Source organism: Triturus cristatus, chromosome 7, assembly GCF_964204655.1.
Source record: "Triturus cristatus chromosome 7, aTriCri1.1, whole genome shotgun sequence".
Classification (NCBI taxonomy): domain Eukaryota; kingdom Metazoa; phylum Chordata; class Amphibia; order Caudata; family Salamandridae; genus Triturus; species Triturus cristatus.
The window spans coordinates 1,510,573,900-1,510,598,128 of record NC_140590.1 but is presented as its reverse complement, the minus strand read 5'-3'; positions in this window follow the sequence as shown (position 1 = coordinate 1,510,598,128).

The following is a 24,229-nucleotide window of genomic DNA, read 5'->3' as shown; positions in this document are numbered from 1 at the left end:
ACCATGCATGGCAGGAGGGAGGAGGCTAGTCCATGGATTCACACAACAGAGGATAGGGAGGAGGGGGATGGGGCAGCAAGCTAACTGTTCAGAGAAGGCGGGTATTAGGAACTTTATTGTTTTTAAAACGTGTGTCTGTGCGAACTACTTAAAATATGAACAAGTATGCAGCATAATCTCACTTTTATTCAGGAAGAAGAGGAAGTTTGTGTCTGTGACTCCGGGCTCACTTGGCAGAAACACCCCCTGACCCTCCACCCCCTATCGCAAAATGTAATGTCCGTGAAAAGGGTAGGTGAACACAGTGTTATATAGAACATAGTCCTGAGAGCACGATTGAAAATTAAAACTAGATATAGTGTATGGTATAAACTATGCACCAAAAAGTGTGATATAAGATGAACCGGGCGTGAAATATAATATGCAATACATTGTGCGCAATGACAGATTCATTGGAGAGCGCGAGATAGCACAGGCACTAGCGCGTGCTATGCGATGTGCGCCTTGGAGTGTAATATGCACAGGGCAGTGTTGTGTAACCTAACTAGTCTCTAAAGTTGTAATATAAAATATGTGCTGGGGAGTGTAACGTTGCATATGCACTGTGACAAAGATATGGATCCCAGATTGTAATATGTATGGCATAGCACTGTGCGTTATAACATAGGCATCGAGGAAGGCACGTTAGATGGGGCAATATAACCCGTGCGAAGACAAGTGTGGCATGACAAATTCACGGGGTGGTGTTACAGTGCACATGGGCTAGAGAGTGTCATAGCATATGCACTAGCTGGTGGAATACAACACAGAGGTGTGTGGCACTCGGCAGGCAATGGTGGGTGTAACACAGCATTGGGCTCTGCCAGGAGCGCGCTGTGACTCTCAAGTGATGTTCGTCCCCTTTCCAGAGAGTAAAATAAAAAGTATTACACATCCGGCAGTGGATGTGTGTTTTATTAACCGTGAGGGTGGTTTCTTACATAGTTTTGGTTGAATTTTTATCGAATCCCCTTTGAATGGCTTGGTGTGCATGTGTATTAAATGTGCCCGTCAATAGCTACCCATGTTTGTATAAATAAACGACAAAGGTGTCTACCGGGATTAGGCACGGTAGGGCATCAGACATGTCAGAGCTTCACTAGTGGTGTAAATACATTCCACGTGGATTCATTGTATGCATAGTCGCCTTTTAATGAATATCACTCAAATCGTCATGGTGATAGGTACGTACGGTTTGTCCAGCATGTCCTAGGTGTGTCTATAAATATATATGTATTAAAAATAATAAAAAACAGTGGCCGGCCCTGGGGATTGGGGTCAAAAAAATATAATTAGGAGACAGGCCCTGGGGGATGGGGTCATCAGGGCCCATAAATTAGAATAAGAAGGGGAACCACACAGCCCCCCTTCTTAAAAAATTAAAATAAATAAAAGACTGGCATCGTGCCGGGGGCCACGCCCCCTCCTTGCAGCACTCTGCAAACGCGCCCCCTGGCGAGTTGTAAGTTGGGGAATTAATTCCTCTTCAATACTGAGGGTCCCTGAGGGCCAACTAGCCCAACAGGCATCTCCAGTATGCGCCAGGGAGCTGCGCTGCAGACAGGTGTTCTGAGGCCAAGCCCCTTTTTACACCTCTCTGCAACGCAGCTCTGTGGTGCTTACTGGAGGTACCTAGTGGTCTAGTTTGACCCTAGGGACCCTTAGGATTCAAGGGGACTTAATCTCTCAACTTAGAACAGCCACAGGGCGCGTTTACACAGTGGTGAAGGGAGGGGATGGGGCCTGAGGTGACGTGTGCAAACACGCACTATGGCACATTTTAAATTGGGGATATAATTTCCCTTCAATACTGTCGGCCCCTGGGGGCTAACTAGCCCACCAAGTGCTTCCAGTAAGCGTCACTGAGCTGCATTACAGAGAGGTGGTCCAGGCTGTGCCACTTTTTACACCTCTCTGCAACGCAGCTCTGTGGCACTTACTGGAGGTACCTAGTGGGCTAGTTGGACCCTAGGGACCCTCAGGATTCAAATGAACTTAATCTCCCAACTAAAAACGGACACAGGGCGTGTTTACACAGTGGTGAAGGGAGGGGGCGGGGCCTGAGTTAACGTGTGCAAAAACGCCCTGTGGCCTGTTTTAAGAGGTAGTTTTAATCCCCCTGCCCTATTATATACTAGGGGCTTACAGAGGAGGTCATGCTAATCACAGGGGGACCCCAACGCATAATGTTCCCTAGTGTATGTAGGTGTTTTCACTGTATTCTAAGTGTCTTTTAACATAGCACTGGCTCTAGGACTGGTTAGTCAGACTCAGTTACCACCAGTATCCGTCTGAAAAAGTTGAGGGTACAGGATGATTTTGCAACAAGGATTCTTTCTGCTCTTCTTTTTGTTCTTTCTGCATGTTATCCTTCTTCCTGCACTTTTCTTCGTCTTTGAGGACTTCTGTTGCTTCTTTCTGCACTTCTTTTTTTCTTTCTGTGCATTTTTCTTCTTTCTTCACATGTCCTATCTCTGTAGGCATAGTTAGAAATTAGCATTTAAAAAACCTTTGAAATTCACAGAAAAAACCATAGATTTCAGGCACGTTATAGTTAGGAATTAGCATTTAAAAAAACCTCAGAAATTCACTGAAAAAACAATAGGTTTCAGGGGTGTTATAGTTAGCTGGACTTTTCACTTGTACAAAACCATTGAAATTCTCCCGTTATAGTTAGTTCAGCTAACTATAACTCACGCGCCCGCAATGCACTGCTGATGACGTCACATATTACATCACTCATGACATGGTCAGTGACATCACTCATGACATCACTGATGACATCTCAAATGACATCACTGATGACATCACTGATGACATCATCCAGTGAATGTCTGTTTTTCTGAAAATTAAATATGTTTTATATATGTATATCTCAAGGTCGATGGAAGAATAAATGGGTATATAAGTGTCTAAATGGATGATTTGTTTTTGAAAAATTGATTGTGTAACTGACTGATTAAGTGTATCATAGTGAATACATGGCTTAGTGAGTAATGTTTAAATATGTAAATATCTGTATCAGTCTCTCACTTTGTGTATAAGTGGCTGCATGGGTTGGTGAGTAGCTACATGGGTGTCTATATAGGTTATTAGTTGGTTTTTTGAGTATCAGTCTGAGTGTCTGCATGGTTCGGTGGGGGGTATTACGTAGTGCATAGGTGCATGAATGAGTGACTCACTGTATGTATTGAAGACTGCATGTGTGCAGGACTGTATGGGTGGATGAGTGTGTGTATGGGTGTGTTAGTGAGTGAATGACTGCCTCAATAGTGTCTTTATGAGTAACTACATATGTTTTAAACTAGTATATGTGACTATTGGTGTATATAAGTGAGTATATGTGAGAGTGAGAGACTGAAAGATTTCCTGTCTGAATAAGTATGTGTTTCTATAAGGGATTGTTTAAAAGACTAAGTATGTGTAAGTTTCCGTAGAAGTAAGTGTGGTGGTGTGTGTATAACTGTATATGCAATAAATGTATGTTTGATTCTTTATTAGCATGAGTGACTATTTGTGTGAGTAACTCTATGGATGAGTGGCATTGTGTAACAGGATGTATAGGTGTATGAGTACATATGATGAGTGAGTACATGTATGAGTGACTGTATAGGACTGTTGGTGAATGAGTGGATGTGTATCTGGATCTTAGAATTACTGAAGAGGTTGTTGTAACTGGTATTGGTATGTCCATTGTTTTGAAAATTTTAGTCTCTATTTTTGAATGTGTGTATCAAAGGTTATATTAGGGTGAGAGGAGGTCTGCCACTCTATCACAAGGATGATGTCATCAGTGATGTCATTTGAGATGTCATCAGTGATGTCATGAGTGATGTCACTGACCATGTCATGAGTGATGTAATATGTGACGTCATCAGCAGTGCATTGCGGGCGCGCGAGTTATAGTTAGCTGAACTAACTATAACGGGGGAATTTCAATGGTTTTGTACAAGTGAAAAGTCCAGCTAACTATAACACCCCTGAAACCTATGTTTTTTTCAGTGAATTTCTGAGGTTTTTTAAATGCTAATTCCTAACTATAACGTGCCTGAAACCTATGGTTTTTTCTGTGAATATATATATATATATCTATATATATATTACCTACTGGCGGTCGCCAGTAAGTAGTTATAGTTAGGACCTATTTTCTATAGGAAATCTGCAACATTCTATTCCCAATAAGTCTGGCGCCGGTTGACGAATCATCGTGAAATTTTCCAAATCTTTTGGCCAGCTCCGGTTTGCTCCTATCCTGAAAGTTTCGTGGTGATTCGTCAAGCGGAGGCCGAGAAAAAAGGGGGGTCCCAAAACACATTTTCCCCATGTATTTGTACTTGTATTTCCCATAGGACCTGTTGACGCAGCTACAGCCCGAACTGCTGAACGGAATTACACCATATTTGGCAAAGAGGTAGTCCTCAGTTCAGATTCATGCCTTTTGCATAAATGGTGTAAATCCGTTCAGTAGTTCCTGAGAAAATAGATAGATATATTTATGGCCTCGGAGGATTTGCGCACCCTATGCGCACCTTGAGCGCACCCTCTGCGAACCGAGTGCGCACCCTTCCGATCACGCACTGATCACGCGCTGAATGCTAATTGGCTGTCAAGTGTGTGTCAACATTCGAAAGCAGGAACTATTGGCAGCCATTTTGTGCCTCGGTAGTAGAAGCGAGGCTGATTAAGTAAGGGAAATAAGTGAGTGAAAGATGTAAAGGGGGCAGGGTAAAAATCTCTGACCCTCTAGTTTTGCTTAGGGGGTCCTGGAAGGACACCCTGGGGCCTCCTTTTTTTTAAACAGCGAAATGCACGCAGGGTGCATGGATCCGGCCGAAAAAATAAAACCCCGAACCGCGCTTCATTAATAATTAGCCCCCGGGGGGGCCAAATCCCAGGAGCAAAATCTGTAACAGGGTGGGGGGGCTGAACAGCCCCCCAAGCCCCGGGGACCACCACCCCCCGGGGCTTTATTGTTTGAGGGAGGGGGACTGCGTGGCCCCACTCCTGGAGCCCTTGAGGGCCCTAGGGACTGCCACCCCCCAGGGCCAGCTCCTACAGTGTCCTGGGGTGCCCACCCCAGCACACTGTTGTTTGCTATGAGAGGGTAGGAGTCTCCCGCACTCCAATAGCAAACTTAGTTAGGATTTTGTAAGCAAAAGGAGGGAAACCTGCTCTCTCTTTCAAAATCCAAATGATATTGCTTTTCCACACGGGGAGCTGCTGACATGTGGAAAAGCACTGCCGGCTCCCGAAGGACGTGGGGAGCCACCTGGGACCATGGGGGCTTTGGAGCTCCCCCCACGGTCCCCAACGTTTTTAATAAACCCCGGGGGATGGGGTCCCCGGGGATAATAAAAATGAGTGATAGGGGCTATTTTTTTTTTATGGTACAATTAGGAGTAGCGCATCCTAACGCGTTGGGTGCACGATTTCTCTCACGTTGGGTGCGCGGTTCCTCGCGCGTTGGGTGCACGGATCCAAGGAAAAAAAACTGACATTTTTGGGAGATAAACATCAAGCTTAAGTGTTTCGTTCGTGAGTGGCTCTAAAAAGAGCCGTTGTGTTCATTGAGAGATTTTGGTACTTATAAGTAAGTACCTATACAGAGTCTAAAGTTGTTGAGGAAGACTCTGTTTCCTTCATCAGTAAAGTGTACTCCATCTCTCCTATACATCTCTTGCATATGAAAGCGCAGATTGTTATTGTAAATAGACCCCATTCTATAGTCTCGGAGAAAAGCAGAAACAGATTTATTCACATGTTTCCAGCTTTCTCAATCTGTGGCCGAAAATGATTGGACCAGTTCCATTTCTGCCTTTGGCATATGTTAGAATACACAAAGGCAGTTTTGGGAAAAAGTGAAATCATTTCTGAAAAGGTGTCCTTCATAAGCATTTCCAGACCTACCCCAGTCAAAGTGCCTAGGTCATTGCCACCACAGTGCACTATTATGAGGTCAGGGTGTTGGCTATGCATAAAGGATTTTACCAATGGCATCAATTGGTGCCACTTTAACCCTCTCTGTCCAATCAATTTAATGTCTACATTTGGCAAACCTAGGTCTTTGTGAATGCCTTTGTTTTCTGCATACCTTTGGCTCTAGAAAATATAGCTGTGTCCCACAATCCACACTCTAAGCATCTTGAAGGGAGGTCTGGATGCACTCAGATGGTCTCTGTAAATGAAATGGCAGTTTGAAAAGTAAGATTTTTCTAAAATGGTGGTTAAGATGCAGTTTTGAAAAAAGACAAGAAATCATTGGTTGTTTGACAACCTTCTACACTGAAAGGTAGGGTGTATGTTTCTGTTTTTTAAACTCATGATTCATATTGGTTAACAAAAACTGATTGAAAGGAACATTATATATGATAAGCTGATATGTTGATAAGTCAAGCACACTTGCTGTTTTGATTAGCAACATTGTGTGCTGAACTTGTGACCTGTGTGCTCAGTTCAGTGTTCCATGACCTGTTTCTATGGTAACAGGCAGAAGGCAGATTGGGGGTAGGGTTCACATTTATGTCATTTGGAAAGGGTTGAAATGTTTAACCAATAGAAATGTGCGTTCGCTTTTGAATTAATGTGGAAAGGAATGTGATTTGATGTTTACATGTATATGTGTGGAAAATGAGAGGGAAACTTTACCATTCTTTGGTTTTGCTGACAGGTGCAAAGTGCAGAGATTCTGTATAAGAAAATCTGGTGTGTGACTGATATACTTCTTAATCTACAAAACAACTTGAAAGGTGAGTTATTTAATTGTGAGGGGATGTATGTGGTCTATTTTGATTTTAATCAGACTAATGTATTTCTCCTGGTAAAGTGCAGGGAGAACTTTTTTTTGTCTACAATCTAATTGACAGTGTGTGTGCATGTAGAAACCATTCTGTGATAAGCATTTGTGTTTTTCATGTGTTTGCAGACAGATAACTGTGCTGTTTTTATATTTTGGTAGAATTAGAAAACAGTCATTGTTTATGAATTTGCAAAATGAGTCATGTTTCACCACTAAAATGTAGTACTCGTAGATTAAGAAATGTGTTTTGGTAAACTCCTAGGGTTAGTGTTGCTTTGACACTAAAGTGCAGTACTGAAATATGTAGATTGTGTGCAGTACCCTTACCGCTTCCAGATTAGTGAATGAGTTTTGGTAAACTCCTAGGGATAGTGTTGCTTGTCTAGAATCACACTGTGAGTCTGTGTGCATTTGGGAACCACTGTGAGAGAAGCATTTGGTAACATCATGTATTTGCTGACAGATAATTGTTTTAAAACCTGTCATTTTGTCAAGTTTTAGTAGCATTAGAAGCCAGTCATTGCTTATGCATCATAAAATGAGTCAGGCTTTGACACTAAAGTGCAGTACTAAAATATGTAGATTGTGTGCAGTCCCCTTACTCCTTCCAGAGTAGTGAATGAGTTTTGGTAAACTCCTAGGATAGTGTTGCTTGTCTAGAATCACACTGTGAGTCTGTGTGCATTTGGGTAACCATTGTGAGAGAAGCATTTGGTAACATTGTGTATTTGCTGACAGATAACTGTTTTAAAACCTGTCATGTTGTGAAGTTTTAGTAGCATTAGAAGTCAGTCTTTGCTTATGCATTGATAAAATGAGCCAGGCTTTGACACTAAAGTGCAGTACTGAAATATGTAGATTGTGTGCAGGACCCTTACCCCTTCCAGAGTAGTGAATGAGTTTTGGTAAACTCCTAGGGATAGTGTTGCTTGTCTAGAATCACACTGTGAGTCTGTGTGTATTTGGGTAACCATTGTGAGAGAAGCATTTGGTAACATCGTGTATTTGCTGCCAGATAACTGTTTTAAAACCTGTCATGTTGTCAAGTTTTAGTAGCATTAGAAGCCAGTCATTGCTTATGCATCATAAAATGAGTCAGGCTTTGACACTAAAGTGCAGTACTAAAATATGTAGATTGCGTGCAGTCCCCTTACCCCTTCCAGAGTAGTGAATGAGTTTTGGTAAACTCCTAGGGTTTTTGTTGCTTGTCTAGAATCACACTGTGAGTCTGTGTGCATTTGGGTAACCATTGTGAGAGAAGCATTTGGTAACATCGTGTTTTTGCTGACAGATAACTGTTTTAAAACCTGTCATGTTGTCAAGTTTTAGTAGCATTTGAAGCCAGTCACTGCTTATGCATTCATAAAATGAGTTCGGATTTGACACTAAAGTGCGGTACTGATATATGTAGATTGTGTGCAGTCCCCTTACTCCTTCCAGAGTAGTGAATGAGTTTTGGTAAACTGCTATAGGATAGTGTTGCTTGTCTAGAATCACACTGTGAGTCTGTGTGCATTTGGGTAACCATTGTGAGAGAAGCATTTGGTAACATCATGTATTTGCTGATAGATAACTGTTTTAAAACCTGTCATGTTGTCAAGTTTTAGTAGCATTAGAAGCCAGTCCTTGCTTATGCATTCTTAAAATGAGTCAGAATTTGACACTAAAGTGCAGTACTGAAATATGTAGATTGTGTGCAGTCCCCTTACTCCTTCCAGAGTAGTGAATGAGTTTTGCTAAAGTACAAGGGATAGTGTTGCTTGTCTAGAATCACACTGTGAGTCTGTGTGCATTTGGGTAACCATTGTGAGAGAAGCATTTGGTAACATCTTGTTTTTGCTGACAGATAACTGTTTTAAAACCTGTCATGTTGTCAAGTTTTAGTAGCATTTGAAGCCAGTCACTGCGTATGCATTCATAAAATGAGTTCGGATTTGACACTAAAGTGCAGTACTGAAATATGTAGATTGTGTGCAGTCCCCTTACTCCTTCCAGAGTAGTGAATGAGTTTTGGTAAACTCCTAGGATAGTGTTGCTTGTCTAGAATCACACTGTGAGTCTGTGTGCATTTGGGTAACCATTGTGAGAGAAGCATTTGGTAACACTGTGTATTTGCTGACAGATAACTGTTTTAAAACCTGTCATGTTGTCAAGTTTTAGTAGCATTAGAAGTCAGTCTTTGCTTATGCATTGATAAAATGAGCCAGGCTTTGACACTAAAGTGCAGTACTGAAATATGTAGATTGTGTGCAGGACCCTTACCCCTTCCAGAGTAGTGAATGAGTTTTGGTAAACTCCTAGGGATAGTGTTGCTTGTCTAGAATCACACTGTGAGTCTGTGTGCATTTGGGAACCACTGTGAGAGAAGCATTTGGTAACATCATGTATTTGCTGATAGATAACTGTTTTAAAACCTGTCATGTTGTCAAGTTTTAGTAGCATTAGAAGCCAGTCCTTGCTTATGCATTCATAAAATGAGTCAGGATTTGACACTAAAGTGCAGTACTGAAATATGTAGATTGTGTGCAGGACCCTTACCCCTTCCAGAGTAGTGAATGAGTTTTGATAAACTCCTAGGGATAGTGTTGCTTGTCTAGAATCACACTGTGAGTCTGTATGTATTTGGGTAACCATTGTGAGAGAAGCATTTGGTAACATCGTGTATTTGCTGACAGATAACTGTTTTAAAACCTGTCATGTTGTCAAGTTTTAGTAGCATTAGAAGCCTGTCACTGCTTATGCATTCATAAAATGAGTTTGGATTTGACACTAAAGTGCAGTACAGAAATATGTAGATTGTGTGCAGTCCCCTTACCCCTTCCAGAGTAGTGAATGAGTTTTGGTAAACTTCTAGGGATAGTGTTGGTTGTCTAGAATCACACTGTGAGTCTGTGTGGATTTGGGAACCACTGTGAGAGAAGCATTTGGGTACTTCATATCTTTGCATACACATAACTGCTTAAAAACCTTTCCTGTTCTCAAGTTTTGGTAGAATTAAAAGGCAGTCATTGCTTATGTATTCACCCAGGAACTGTCCTTGCAATACTGTAAACATTCAGTTAATATCCAAGTAGTAACGGAGTGAGGCAGGCCTTAGCACATGCATTGATTAAAACGCTTATCAACTATGCATGCAGTCCTCTAACCATCTACACAGTTCTCTTTCACACCTTCAATTCCCCAGTCAGTATCCATACACTTCCAGCCAACACCCTGTTAATCCGCTTGCACTCCTCTAGTGACCCATTCAGCACCATGTACTAATTCATTCACTGCGACAAAACCCAACCACTTATAAATTCACCCAGGCACTCTCCTTGCAGTACTCTAATCATTTAGTCAGTACCCAAGTACTCATAAAGTGAGCCAGGCCTTAGCACATGAATTGCTTTAAACGCCTATTCACTATGCATGTAGTCCTCTAACCACCTACACACTTGTCTTTCACACCTTCAATCCCCCAGTCAATATCCATACACTTCCAGCAAACATCCTGTCACTCCCCTTGCACTCCTCTAGTGACTCATTCAGCACCATGTACTAATCCATTGACTGCACCAAAACCCAACCATTTATAAATTCACTGAGGCACTCTCCTTGTAGTACTCTAATGATTCAGTTAGTACCCAGGTACTTATGTAGTGAACCCGGACTTAACACATGGACTACTTCAAACGTCTATCCATTATGCATGCTTGCCTCAAATCACCTATACAATTGTCTTTCACACCTTCAATTGCCCAGTCAGTATCTATATACTCTAATAAACATCCTGTCACTCCCCTTGCACACCTCCAGTGATTCATCCAGCACCATGTACTAATCTATTCACTGTGCCAAAACCCAAAAACTTAAAAGATTCATGCAGGCACTCTCCTTGCAGTACTCTAATGATTCAGTCAGTACTCAGGTACTCATGCCGTGACCCAGGCCTTAGATAATGGACTGCTTTAAATGCCTGTCTAGTATGTATGCAGGTCTCTAACCACCTACACACTTGTCTTTCACACCTTCAATATCCCAGTCAGTATTTATACAGTTTCCGCAAACACCCTGTCACTCCCCTCACACTTCTACAGTGACCCATTCAGCACCATGTACTAATCCATTTACTGCGCCAAAAGCCAAACACTTATAAATTCTCTGAGGCACTCTCCTTGTACTTCTCTAATGATTCAGTCAGTACCCAGGTACTTATGTAGTGAACCCGGTTTTAGCACATGGACTACTTCAAATGACTATCCACTATGCATGCAGGCCTCTGACCACCTACACAATTGTCTTTCACACCTTCATTTGCCCAGTCAGTATCTATATACTCCAATAAACACCCTGTCACTCCCGTTGCATACCTCCAGTGACTCATTCAGCAGCATGTACTAATCTATTCACTGCGCCAAAGCCCAAAAACTTAAAAGATTTATCCAGGCACTCACCTTGCAGTACTCTAATGATTCAGTCAGTACCCAGTTACTCATGCAGTGACCCACGCCTTATCCCATGAAGTGCTTCAAACATCTGTCCAGTATGCATGCAGGCCTCTAGTCACCTACACATTTGTCTTTCACTTTTTCAGTTAACTAGTCAGTATCTATAAACTCCAGTAAACACTCTTTCAGTCCACTTCTACACCTCTACTGACTCATCTGGCACTATGTAGTAATCTATTTACTGCACCAAAACACAAAAACGTAAAAGATTAACCCAGGCACTCTCCTTGCAGTAGTGTAATGATTCAGTCAGTACCCAGGTAATCATGCAGTGTCTGAGGTCTTAGCTCATGGACTGTTTAAACGTCTATCCAGTATGCATGCAGGCCTCTAGTCACCTACACACTTGTCTTTCACTACTTTAATTAACTAGTCAGTATCTATATACTTCAATAAACACCCTGTCACCCTGTCACCCTGTCACTCTCTCACTCATCTTGCACTCCTCCAGTGACTGATCCAGTACCATGTACTAATCTATTCACTGCACCAAAACTGAAAAACTTAAAAGTTTTATCCAGGCACTCTCCTAGCAGTAGTCTAATGATTCAGTCAGTTCCCAGGTGCACATGTAGTGAACAATGCATTACCACATGGACTGCTTCAAATGTCTATGCAGTATGCATGCAGTCTTCTAACATACTATACACTTGTCTTTAACAGCTTGAATACCCCAGTCAATATCCATGTACTTCCAGCAAACACCCTGTCACTCCCCTTGCACTCTTCCAGTGACTTATTCAGCACCATGTAGTAATGCATTCACTGCGCCAAAACTGAAACACTTATAAATTCACCCAGGCACGCTTCTTGCAATACTCAAAACATTCAGTCAGTATCCAAGTACTATTGAACTGAGACAGGCCGTAACATATGGATGGATTCAAACACGTTTCCACTATGCATGTAGGTCTCTAATCCCCTACACACTTGTCTTTCACACCATCAATATCCCAGTCAGTATCCATACACTTCTAGCAAACACCCTGTCACTCACCCAGTGTCTCTCCTTATAGTTTTGTAATCATTCAGTCAGTTAGCTTGTAGTCTTTAGTGAGGCAGGCTTTAGGGCATGAACTGCTTCAAAGTAGTATGCACTATGCATGTAGTGTTTTAACCATCGTCACACTTGTGCTTCAGGGCTATAGTTTCTTAGTCAGTATTTATATAAAATGTGTTTGTACAGTAATAGAATAGTATGAATTTGAAAGTTATTAATGTACATTTATTTGTGATTATTTTTTACAGATACTGTTCTTCACCGTTAAAATAGAGAAATCATGCCAGAAAAAAAAAAGAAAAAGAAAAGAACAGAGACAGGAGAATTACTTGAAGAAACATCAACCACAAGTATTGAATGTACAACATAATGTGGCTAAAAAGAAAAAATCTTCTGGTAAGATCACAAAGCAATTTATTAAAAATGTTTGTAGGACTAAACAGAATGTACAGAATGCTGAAACCTCTGAGAATGCTTCAACTAGAAAAAAAATTCAAAATAAGAGGAAAAGCAAAAAAGCAAATGGACAGTCAAAGGAGACAAAGTATGGTAAAAGAAGGCAAAATCAGTATAAGGAAATAAGCAAAAAAATATTTTACAAGAGGGTAGTACATAATTTGCTGAAAGATGTGAAGAAATATAAAAAGAGAGCTCTATTTTATAAAAAGAAGAAGCATATTGAAACCATTGTTGAAAAGGCTTTTGAAGTAAAAAGGAAACTATTCATTTTAGTATTAAACAGAATTCGATCACTAGATAAACCAATCCATTTAATGAAGGCCAAAAGTAGGAGGAAAAGAGTAATTAATAGAAAACAAATGTGTAATGTTTTTTTGGGAGAATGGAAACACAGTTCCAGTTCAGAGTCTTTCTTTAATGAAGAGAGTTATTTACAGAGCAATAAATTATTGTATGCAGGTGACACCAGTGGTCGAGGTTATGAGGTTAGAGATGGTTGTCCAATTGACAACGAGAAAATGGTTAAAGGAAATGCAGAAGTAGTGATAGCTGATGAAGTTCTAGGGAGACATCCTAAACACCCTGTGTACCCTTGGGATTGCAGTAGGATTTGTAGTGTATGACAAGAATCTATTGATAAATTATATAGTTTTTTACGAGCATATAGTAAAAAGAGTGTTAAACAAAAGATTAAGGTGTTGCAAGGACTAGACCCTTGCAGAGTGAGAAAAAATACTGGTTTGCAAGGTCATTCTCTGGCTTCTCTTTCTAGGAAAGTTTGTCAAAGTGTTTTTCACCATTTCAGGATGTTGGCAGTATATCATACTCAAATGCGGAAGTTAGTGAGAAGATTGTATTATGCAAAAAGTCCAGCACTAAAGTTAAATGAGTTGAACAGTGCTCTTTTGCGTGGGTCAGTATCAGATGTGAAGAAGGTTTGTGATGATGTTAAGAGAGTGCAGAAACTGACACATTAGTAGAACAAAATGTTGAAGACAATGAAGACAATGCAGAACCCGTGATTACAAAATATTTTGAGGATGAAATCACAAAATTTAAGGTAATTTCAGGTGAAAGACCAAATGTTTCTTGTATTTGTTGTCAGCGAAGTCACTATAAAAATCAGACTAGGGGTGTCAATCTGCATTTAAAAAGTGAAATTAAAAAATAATGATAAGTGGAAGGAATTTGCAACTTATTTGTTGGTAGAGGATTGTTTTGATTTGGGATCTGAGCAGTGTATTTTCAAATATTGTTATAACAAATTAGATGAGAATAAAATGCCTGCTAGAGCTGTTCATAATAATCTAGAGTTGGTTGCTATTCCTCCAGAGCTGAGGTGCTCCTCATCTACATATGTTGTTATGGATCAAGGACGCCCCCAAATTTGGAACAGATTCAGATGAAACTGTTTTGTCTTTCATTGAAGATTATGCCACATGTGCTGCACAAAATAGCAGAGAAGATAAAAACTTAAAACAACAAGTCTTACTATTCCAAAGCCATAGGTGTGGAAAATACTGTCGATGAAAGTACAAGTCAAAGGATAATTTCTATACCAAATGTCGTTTTGGATTTCCGCATCCTGTACTATCCAAAGGAAGAGTGAACAGTTTTATGTCAGCTATGCGACATACCATCACAAGAAAGTCTCCAAAAAATACCTACAACTTAAGAAGAAGCGAAGAATCAAAATACATAAATGACTACAATCCAGTTATTTTATCCATGTGGAACGCTAACATGGATATTCAGTATGTTGCGGACAATTCCATTGCTGTTGCTCGATATGTAACGTCCTACATTACTAAATCAGAAAAGACTGAATTGAAAGAAATGTGGGAAGAGATTTCTCACGAGAAGGCTCTAAATAAGAAATTATACAGTTTCAGTTTGAAGATGTTATTGCATCGTGAAATTGGAGCATATGAATGCTCAGATCGGTTATCATCTTCAAGTCTATATTCCAAAAGTAGAAGAATCATTTGGGTGAGTCTAGGTCTTGCAGCAATGCGAAATCGGGTACTGAAATCTGTTCAAGAAATTGAATATTTAGCAGAAAAAGAACCAGAAAGTACAAATATTTTGAAAACGAATATGTTGGACACATATTACCCAAACAGAAGTCATCATCTTGAGAATATGTGTCTCTGTGAAGTGCTGCAAAACTACACTTTTAAACAGAATACTACAGAGAACATCAATGATGGAAAATATGCAGTGATTGGTTCCGAAGGATGTCTGTTGAAACAAAGGAAAGGAAATTTAATTAATCACAGGAAACTGAGTTGCGACACTGCTGACAAAATGGAATCTTACTATTTAGCCCTTTTGCAAATGTTCAAACCGTGGCGTTCAGAACTGGAATTACTTGGAGATTTCCAGAGCTATGAAGATTAATTTAATGCTTGTAAAGATAGCATACAATGCAGTGCTTTTGCAAATTATGTGAAAATGTTGAATGATGAAATTGATCAAGAAGCTACAATTGCAGCTGAGATTGCTAGAGACAGTTCTCAAGAGAGTCAACGTTCTGTTGCACTGAGTCAAGATCCACTAGGAGAACCAATTGTTGAAAATGAAGCAGCGATTGCCATGAATGAGGTGGAAACAGCAATGTATCAAGCTCAAGAAGATGTAATACAGTTAGGAAACTTGGAAGAACAACTAAATGTTGAACAGAAACAAATATATCAACAAGTGAAAGAGCAGATTGACCATGGATTACTTCATGAAAAGAAAGGGTGCTCATGTACATCATTTCAACCCATACGAATGTATGTGAGTGGTCAAGCTGGAACAGGAAAAAGTTTCTTAATTAAAGTGATTACAAGTTATCTGCAAAGAACAACTGAGTCGCATTTGTCTTATGTTGTCACTGCTCCAACTGGGTTGGCAGCACATAACATTAAAGGAATTACTTTACATCGTTTACTAATGCTACCAGTAGAGCATGAGAACAAATTGGAATACCACAAGCTATCTGGATAAGCTTGTTATGAAGTTTCAAGAGTCTTGAAGAAAATGAAACTTCTCATTAATGATGAGGTAAGCATGGTCTCAAACTTGATGCTTGCCTTTGTGCATTTAAGAATGCAGCAAATTCTTAAAAGAGAGTATGACGTGTTATTCGGAGGAAAACACGTCATAGTTTTTGGAGATCTTCTGCAACTGACTCCGGTAAAAGGACAACCGGTATTTAAAACACTTGCACATGAAGATACCAGAAAGTTGAAATAAAACTGGATTCTTTAGAAAAAAAAATATCTAATTTGGATGTAGAAAAAGGTTTAGTTAATGGAGCAATGGGTAAAGTAGTGGATTTTGTTAATTATCAGAAAAAAGAAGAAATTGAATTTTTAAAAATTAAATTTGATCAGATTGAAGAAGTTAAAGAAATTGGTCATTGTTCAGTTCGTTTTTTGCTTGTTAAAGATTTATATGTCCATAGGAAACAATTTCCATTTTCTCTGGCATATGCAGTGACTATTCATAATTCTCAAGGATTAAGTGTAGACAGTGCATTGGTGAACATTGGATCTACCGTATTTAAAGAGGGTATGGCATATGTTGCGTTGTCGCGAGTCAGAACATTATCTGGTTTGTTTTTGATTGATTTTGATGAGACAAAGGTTACCGCAGATGTAAACTGTGTAAAAGAGTATAATAGGTTAAGAAGGGTGTATGCTCCCAATTTAGGTCAATATCCTGTATTTTAAAAGCGTGTGGTTGGTCGAAAAAGAAGGTTTGAGAATATCTGTACTGAAGGTGTAGAGAAGGGAAAAGAACAAGATAATGTTGTGTTTTTAAAAAAAAATAATTGTATTGATTTTTACAGCAGCAAATAAATAATTGATCGGGCAATACAGTTCATACAAGTGGTTGAAATAAATAGTTGAACCAGACTAAACATCACATCAACAGCATTTAGATGAATAAACAAATTAAACATTTAAGATTGAATCCAATTATGAATTGGGGCCCAAATATTTAAGCAATACACCGCTTGCTGTAATTGATAAATATTTAACAATTTGGATTGCCACTGGAAAAATGAAGGAGGATCAACATCAAGCCAATGAGAGGTTATACAATATCTGAAAATAGACATAGATATGAATAAGAAGCCATCTTCTGCAATTGACCGGGACCTGACGGGATTTGATTGAACACCAAGTATTACAAGTTTAGGAGAGAGTGTTATTAGTGAATCCATAATATTATTTAAAAATGTTTGAACTTCAGAGATAAATTGGGTTAACTTAGGACAAAGACAAAACATATGAATAGAGTTGGCACCAGAAAGTCTACATCGACTACATTTATCACCTCTATTGGCTTTCCACTTCAATAATTTAGCAGGGGTGTAATATAGATCAAATTAACTCATAAAGAATTGACTTTTTAAAGATCCATTAAAAAGAACTAAATCAGACAAAGCCAATGCATCAGATACATTAATGTTCTCTATACCCAAATTCCTTTGCCATTTCATATTAAATGATTCAAGATTATCTTCCAATCGATTTATCATTGTCTGATAAATCACCCCAATTCTATTCTGTTTCCAGCAGCATTCCAGTACATCAATTTTCTTGATTTTATTAGTATTTAATAAATTTTTTGAAATTAGAAAGCTGCGTATTTGCAAATATTTAAAAAAATCTGCTATGGGTAAATTATACTGTTGTTGTAAATACAGAAATGATGCAAATTGTTCTTCTTGATAAAGATCACCTAACCGGAATATATTCAAACTTTGCCAACGCTGCATAGTATGATCTGTAAATATAGTTGGCAGCATCGGATTATCAAGTAGTGGCGTGTAGTAACTAAGATTACTATTCAAACAAAATCTTTTCTTAAATTGCTTCCATATTTGATAAGCTGTTAGTATGACTTTAAATCTTGTTTTTTTATAGTAACTTGGTTCAGAAAAACGCACTAAACATTGTCGTGCTTGAGCGCCAAGAATCATTACATAAATTGATGGATATGTAAAATCATCCATTATTGCTTCTTGGAAAATTAAGACACTCATAAACCTAAGTGAAACCGACAAATAATATAAATGGAAATTCGGCAGTCCCCAACCTCCTCTAAGTATAGGTAAAGTGCACCAGTTAAGAGACCTTCTAGCTCTTTTATACCCCCATAAAAATCTTGAAATTATTCTATCTATTTTAGTAAATAAACTAGAGGGGAACAGTAAAGGTATAGTTCGAAAGAAATAAAGAAATTTGGGAAAAATAAGCATCTTGACAGCATTAGTGCGACCGTAAAGAGAAAGATGAAGATTATTTAACCTTTCAAGAGACCTATTAGTAGAAACAAGTAATGGATCGAGATTAAGATCAACGATATCTTTGACCTTAGCGGACAATGTCACACCTAAATAAAAAGGTGTAGTGGAGAGTGTCAAATCGGTTGATGAACCAACAACAGAATGAATTATCTGCGTTTTTGCTATATTTAATTTATAACCAGAATATAAGCCAAATTCCCGAGCTATCTCTATGATCTTAGGGAATGCTAAATGATATTAGACGTAACAATCGCAACATCGTCAGCGTAAGCTAACATTTTGTATTCTATTTGATAAATTGTAACCGGGAGGATGCTTTCCTGATTTAGAAGTTTTTGCAAATATGGTTCTATATATAGCGCGAATAACAAGGGGGAGCAGGGACACCCTTGTCTGGTTCCCCCTTGTTATTGATAATGAATTAGAAATATCAGAAGCTATTCGTATTACGGCCTTAGGTTCATTATATAGAGCCTTCAAAGCTGTTATAAATTCTACAGGGAAATGTTTCCAAGCCAGAACATGCCAAAGGAATCCCCAGTCAACCCTATCGAACGCTTTCTCGGCGTCCAGTAGGACTACCCTGACTGGGGACCCAGAGGCCTGTTCCCAGTCTAAAAGAGCAATAATTCTTCTAATATGATCCGTTGTGTCTCTCTTTTTTATAAAGCCATGTTGAAATTTAGTTAATAAATTAGGCATCAAATCAATTAGCCTTTTTGCTAAAATTTTAGAAAAGATCTTACTATCAGAGGTTATTAAAGAGATTGGTCTAAATGACCCAAGATCCATAGGATCTTTTCCTTTTTTTTTAAATACAACAACAGTAGCTAATGACCATTAAGAAGGAGACCGACCATAAAATGCTTCTTGAATTTTTTTTAGCAGCTCTTCTTTCAAGAGTTCACGAAACATTCGATAAAATTCCAAGGGGATATTATCCGGACCGACTGCTTTACCTGGAGCTAGACCAAGAATAGCCCCTTCTATCTCCTCCCAAGTAATTGGGGCAGATAACATTGCTCTTTGATCATTTAAAGAGAAGAAGAACGGTCTAAATTTAAAAGATAGCTGGACGCATCGCTCCTTACATTGGTACCATCATTTGATTGATTATACAATGATTGATAAAAGTCCCGAAATGCATTCAATACGCCAGATCTAGATTCTTGACTTACACCATCTTGATCAATAATTTTAACTATTTCTGTAGCGGCTGCCCTCTGCCTCAATCTTTGAGCCAATATTTTACCCATTTGTTCGCTTAATTCATAACATTCTTTTTTAAATAATTTGTACTTCACGGCTACCTGCTCAGCCAGAAAAGAATAGACAACTGATCGCTCAAAAGCCAAAGCTTTTTGAGCTTCCTGTATACCAGAACCTAATCTGATACAAGAGGCTAACTTTAATTCTGCCTGAATTATTAGGTCTAGGGCGGCCTTAAATGCGTTTTTTTTTTTAAGACGATATTTCGAATAGCTCAAGGTCTCACCTCTTATAGTCGATTTAAAAGTGTCCCAGACTATCTGAATCGAGGCCGTATTATTGTTATTCAAAAAAAACTCCTTTATAATAATAGCCATATGAGCTAAATAGTCCTGATCTAGCAATAAGTTTCTTTGAAATGACCATGGTCTTTTTTGAGAATGCCCCTGAGAAGAAAATAATAATTCTAACACAATAGGGTTATGATCGGAAATAATTTGTGGTAAAACATCAATACTTATATTTTCAGCAAACTTAGCAGAAATAAAAAAATAATCTAAACGAGCAAATTTTTGATGTGGAGCTGAAAAGTAAGTAAAACCTGACTCTGTGGGTCTAAGCTTATTCCATACATCTATCAGTCCATTCCCTAAAATTAGTTCCCTAAGAACTCTAAAGGTTTGAATTTTACGACCTTTATAATTCCAGGTATTCCTAATATTACAGTTAGCATCAATATTAATGTTAAAATCTCCACAGAGAATTAGAGGATAATTCCACTCAGCAAGCTCAGAACTAATTAAATTAAATACTTCCTTATCATCCAAGTTTGGACCATATATGGAACAAACAGTAAATTTAATCCCTTCAATAATAATTTCTGCAATTCCCCATCTCCCCCATTTATCACCTAATGATCTAACTCATTTACCAATCCTATGTTTTATAAGAACGGCAACACCTCTTGTGGCTCCCATTTGTTTGGAGCAAATTAGAAGCTCTAGGCCAAGGTTTTTCAGCAGACTCCTCTTAGACCATGGAACATGTGTCTCTTGTAGACATAAAATATCAAATTGCAAAAATTGAATCAAGTGCCGCAAAATCCCACACTTTTTAGAATCGTTCAAGCCATTAATATTTAACGAACAAATTTTAATTTTTCTCCCCATTTTAAAGTTTTGAAATACACCATAAACAATAACCTGTTTAATAGATTCTTAATGCTCTTATAATTCTTATATTTCATAAAGATCCACCTAATCAGACTTATAAAGCCCAGGTCAACTATTATTGCTGCATTACACCCCACCCCCCACCACCACCACCACCAGCATTTCCACCCCCTGGTTCGAGACCAGCAACCCACCCCCCTCCCCCACATATGAGGCTCAGGAACTCTCAGTTCCTGTAAAGTATGGAGTGCCATGTCCCTCTGGCTGTGCGCACCACAAGAACTTCCAATAATAGACATACAAAACATAAATAATTATAATCCAATATAACATAATCCAATATGACCTAAATAATTCAAAAATTAAGCTTCATATAGTACAATGACAATATGGGCTAAATAGAGACATAATATTCTGCCTAACAAGAATCTAAATGTTTATAATGTTTGTAAGAACTCCTTAGCCTTAATCTCTGATAGAAATTTTTTTTGCCCGGGGATTATCTGCCTCACCCTGACGGGGTTTCTTAATGAAGAAGGGAAAGCGATGCGCTCTTTGGATTTCTTTTGCCCAATCCCATAATTTTAGATCAGGAAAAGCCTCATTTAAAAGTCCAATAATAAATTGTCTAACCTCAGTCCCTTCCTTCTTTTCAGGTATTCCAAGAAATCGTAAGTTATTCCTTCGAGCCTGATTTTCTAGGCCCGTTAACTTATCGGAGAGGTCATCCCTATGAGCTTTAACATTCTCAAGTTCTTGTTTCTGGGATTTAGACTCTTCTTCCAAGACAAAAATACGAGACTCAGCTTCAGTGACTCTATCAGCGGTCTCAGCGGAGATTTTAATTGCTCGACGAATAGTATTTTTCAATTTAGCGCAGGTGGCTTGAGTACGAAGATTTTCAGATTTACTCTCTGCCCGATGCGCCATCATAGTATTATAAATAGCAGTTAACGTGATCTCGGTAGTAGTTTCAACCAAATTATTCCCATCTTCAGAATTAACGAGTGTCTCTCCAGTATCAGACCTAGTTCTTACCTCTAGATTATTTTCTAAAGGATTGTCAAGCCTAATTACTTGATCAGAAACAGTATTCCCAACACTTTCAACTATAGGTTTGATGGGGGTACGATTATGAGAAACCCTCTTTTTACGTCTTTTGACTGTGGCAACACTTACATTAGGTGAGACTGAAATAGTTCTTGCGTCTCCATCATCTTCATCCTCTCCTAAAATACTGCTCTCTGCAGTATAATCCGCCCAGTCCTTGCTGTGATTTGGACTATCATCGGACGACTGATCGGACAGGGAGTACAAATTTCCCCCCCTCTTGAAAGATTGTTGCCTCTTCCGAAAAATTAAAGTCTGAATTCAAAAGGGTCGCAACAGACCCTGCACAATGTGATAAGTTGGTTAGAACTCTATCTCCCATACTCCTTTGCAAACCAGAAGCCTGTAAATCTAACTTCATAGTTGCTTCTGCTATATTCGATGTCCCCTCTGCTATAACAACAGTATCATCAATAGCAGGCTCAAGTATATCTAGCGTAGATGTTGCAGAAGTTAAAGATACAATGTCTCTCTGTTTTAATTTTTTTTTTCTCGAAGAAACCATGAAGCGGGAGAGTACCTTGTTTGACATTACGTTGAGGCAAAGGAGTTTTTTCAGACAAATCAACACCCGTAAAACTCCCAACTTTATCAACAGTCTCGTTTTCTGGTAGAGACGAAGAGTCACTTACGTCTTTTGCTTGGACCGTCTTTCCCTCAGCAGACTTTCCTTCAGCCGGTTGTTTTATCTTGACACTCCGGGTCTGGACTTTCGACTGACTTTTCAGCGGCATCTTCTTCTTCTTCCGAAACCCTCCGATCCCCAGCACTACCGAGCAATGAAGTCCTGTAAAAAGCCCAAAGTAGCGCCATAACGGGAAGCGGTTTCGTTTTTGGACAACGTTAAGCAGCATCCGTTAATAGATTCAAAACTACGCCGCTAATGAGACAGCATCCAAGCTGAATAACAATGGAGCCCGACCTCCAAAGGCTTTCACGCCCACAACCAGGCCCTCGATCCCGGGTCCTAAACTCAAGCCTTTTCCGAGTCAGCACAGTCCAGTATGTAGTATGCCGTAACGGGTTACAAAATATTCTTTCTTTCTCTGTTCACATGTTGCAATTATCTCTCCCTCATTGCCATCAAATCGAGCTAAGACGACAATAAGCTGTTGAAAAGGGCAAGTATAAAGTTTAAAGAAGTAATTCAGTCTGCATCCAGCGTATTTTCTCTCAGGAAACGCGGAGCCGGAGTGAAGGGCTGCTTACACAGCCCACGCCACGGCCGCCATCTTGCCTGAACAAGATAATGTTGTGATTGCAAGTAAAAAGAAAAAGGACACTATTGATGAGATTGTTGGTTATCAGTTTGAAAATAGTTCAGGTGTCAACTGCTATGCTAATGTAGTGGTCAATGTTGTTTTTTATCTTGAAGGTTTGCAAGAACAAATTATGCAGAATCGGCACAAAAGATTTTGTTCTCTGTTGCATTCTGTTTATGAAAAATTGACAACTGATACAAGTAAAATACAATCTGTTTCAGATGTTTGTAATCTTTTGGATGTGTGTTCTGGTTCTACACAATTTACACAAAATATCCAACAAGATGCTCAGGAATTTTTAATGTATATGCTTACCATTTTTGAAAATGAAGGTGTAGAAATAGAAAATATTTTTGGCCTTTCTTACAAATGGGAACATCATTGTGAAAATTGCATGTATACATGTATCACTAATGTAGACACTGAAAGATTTCTGTATTTAACATTACCAGACTGTAAATCAGTGTCTTTCAATAAATTAGTTAAAGGTTCAAATCAAAACATGGAGTGTAGCCAGTGTAAATCAGAAATGTTATCCACATTTTTTAAAACAAAATATGGACAATACATAATTTTAATGATGCAACGTTGTACAGCTGATGGAAGAAAATTGGATACTTTAATAAATCAATTTGTAGCAACACAACTATCAATATCAGGAAGGACTTTTGTAGCAATTGCAATAATTTTCCATGATGGTCCTTCCACAACATCTGGACATTACACTGCCTATCTAAAATGTGACAAAGGCTGGACACTTTGTAATGATTCCCAGTTGGTTTTCAAACAACGTTTGCCTAGGGAATTACCAAATTCCTACCTAATATTTTTAAAGTCAAAGTTTTAGGAAGATAATTCACTCTCTGAGGAATGTATTATTATAATTTAATAGGATTATCATTGGACAATTTACATAAAAAGGAGTGCAAAAATACCATTTGGCCTCAAGGAAAGGTATATGTTTGAATTATGGACTTTTTAGTGCTCAATGAATCGGTGAATATTTTAAAGCGACAACATTTACAGTTTTTATAAGTTAAAGTTATAAAATGTTGTTAGCCATAAGCATTTCATATATGTGTGATTTGTATTTTATGGTATTTCACTGAGAATAGCATGTTGTTTTTTTTTAAACAATGGTTTTGATTATTTTTTTTTTGCCCGCTGTTAATTGATGAGTACGATTGAAATCATTATTTCTAGTGAAATTCAATATATTCTGAGAACAGCAAAAAAGGCAAACAAATTACTTTGTTTAAATTATGCTGTGTTGTAAAAAATGTATTATTACATGTTATAACTATTTTTTCTTTTTTTTCACAGATCCTAATTCTAAAATAAGCAATTTACCCCAATTTACATTACAAAAAAAATCTGAAAATAATGT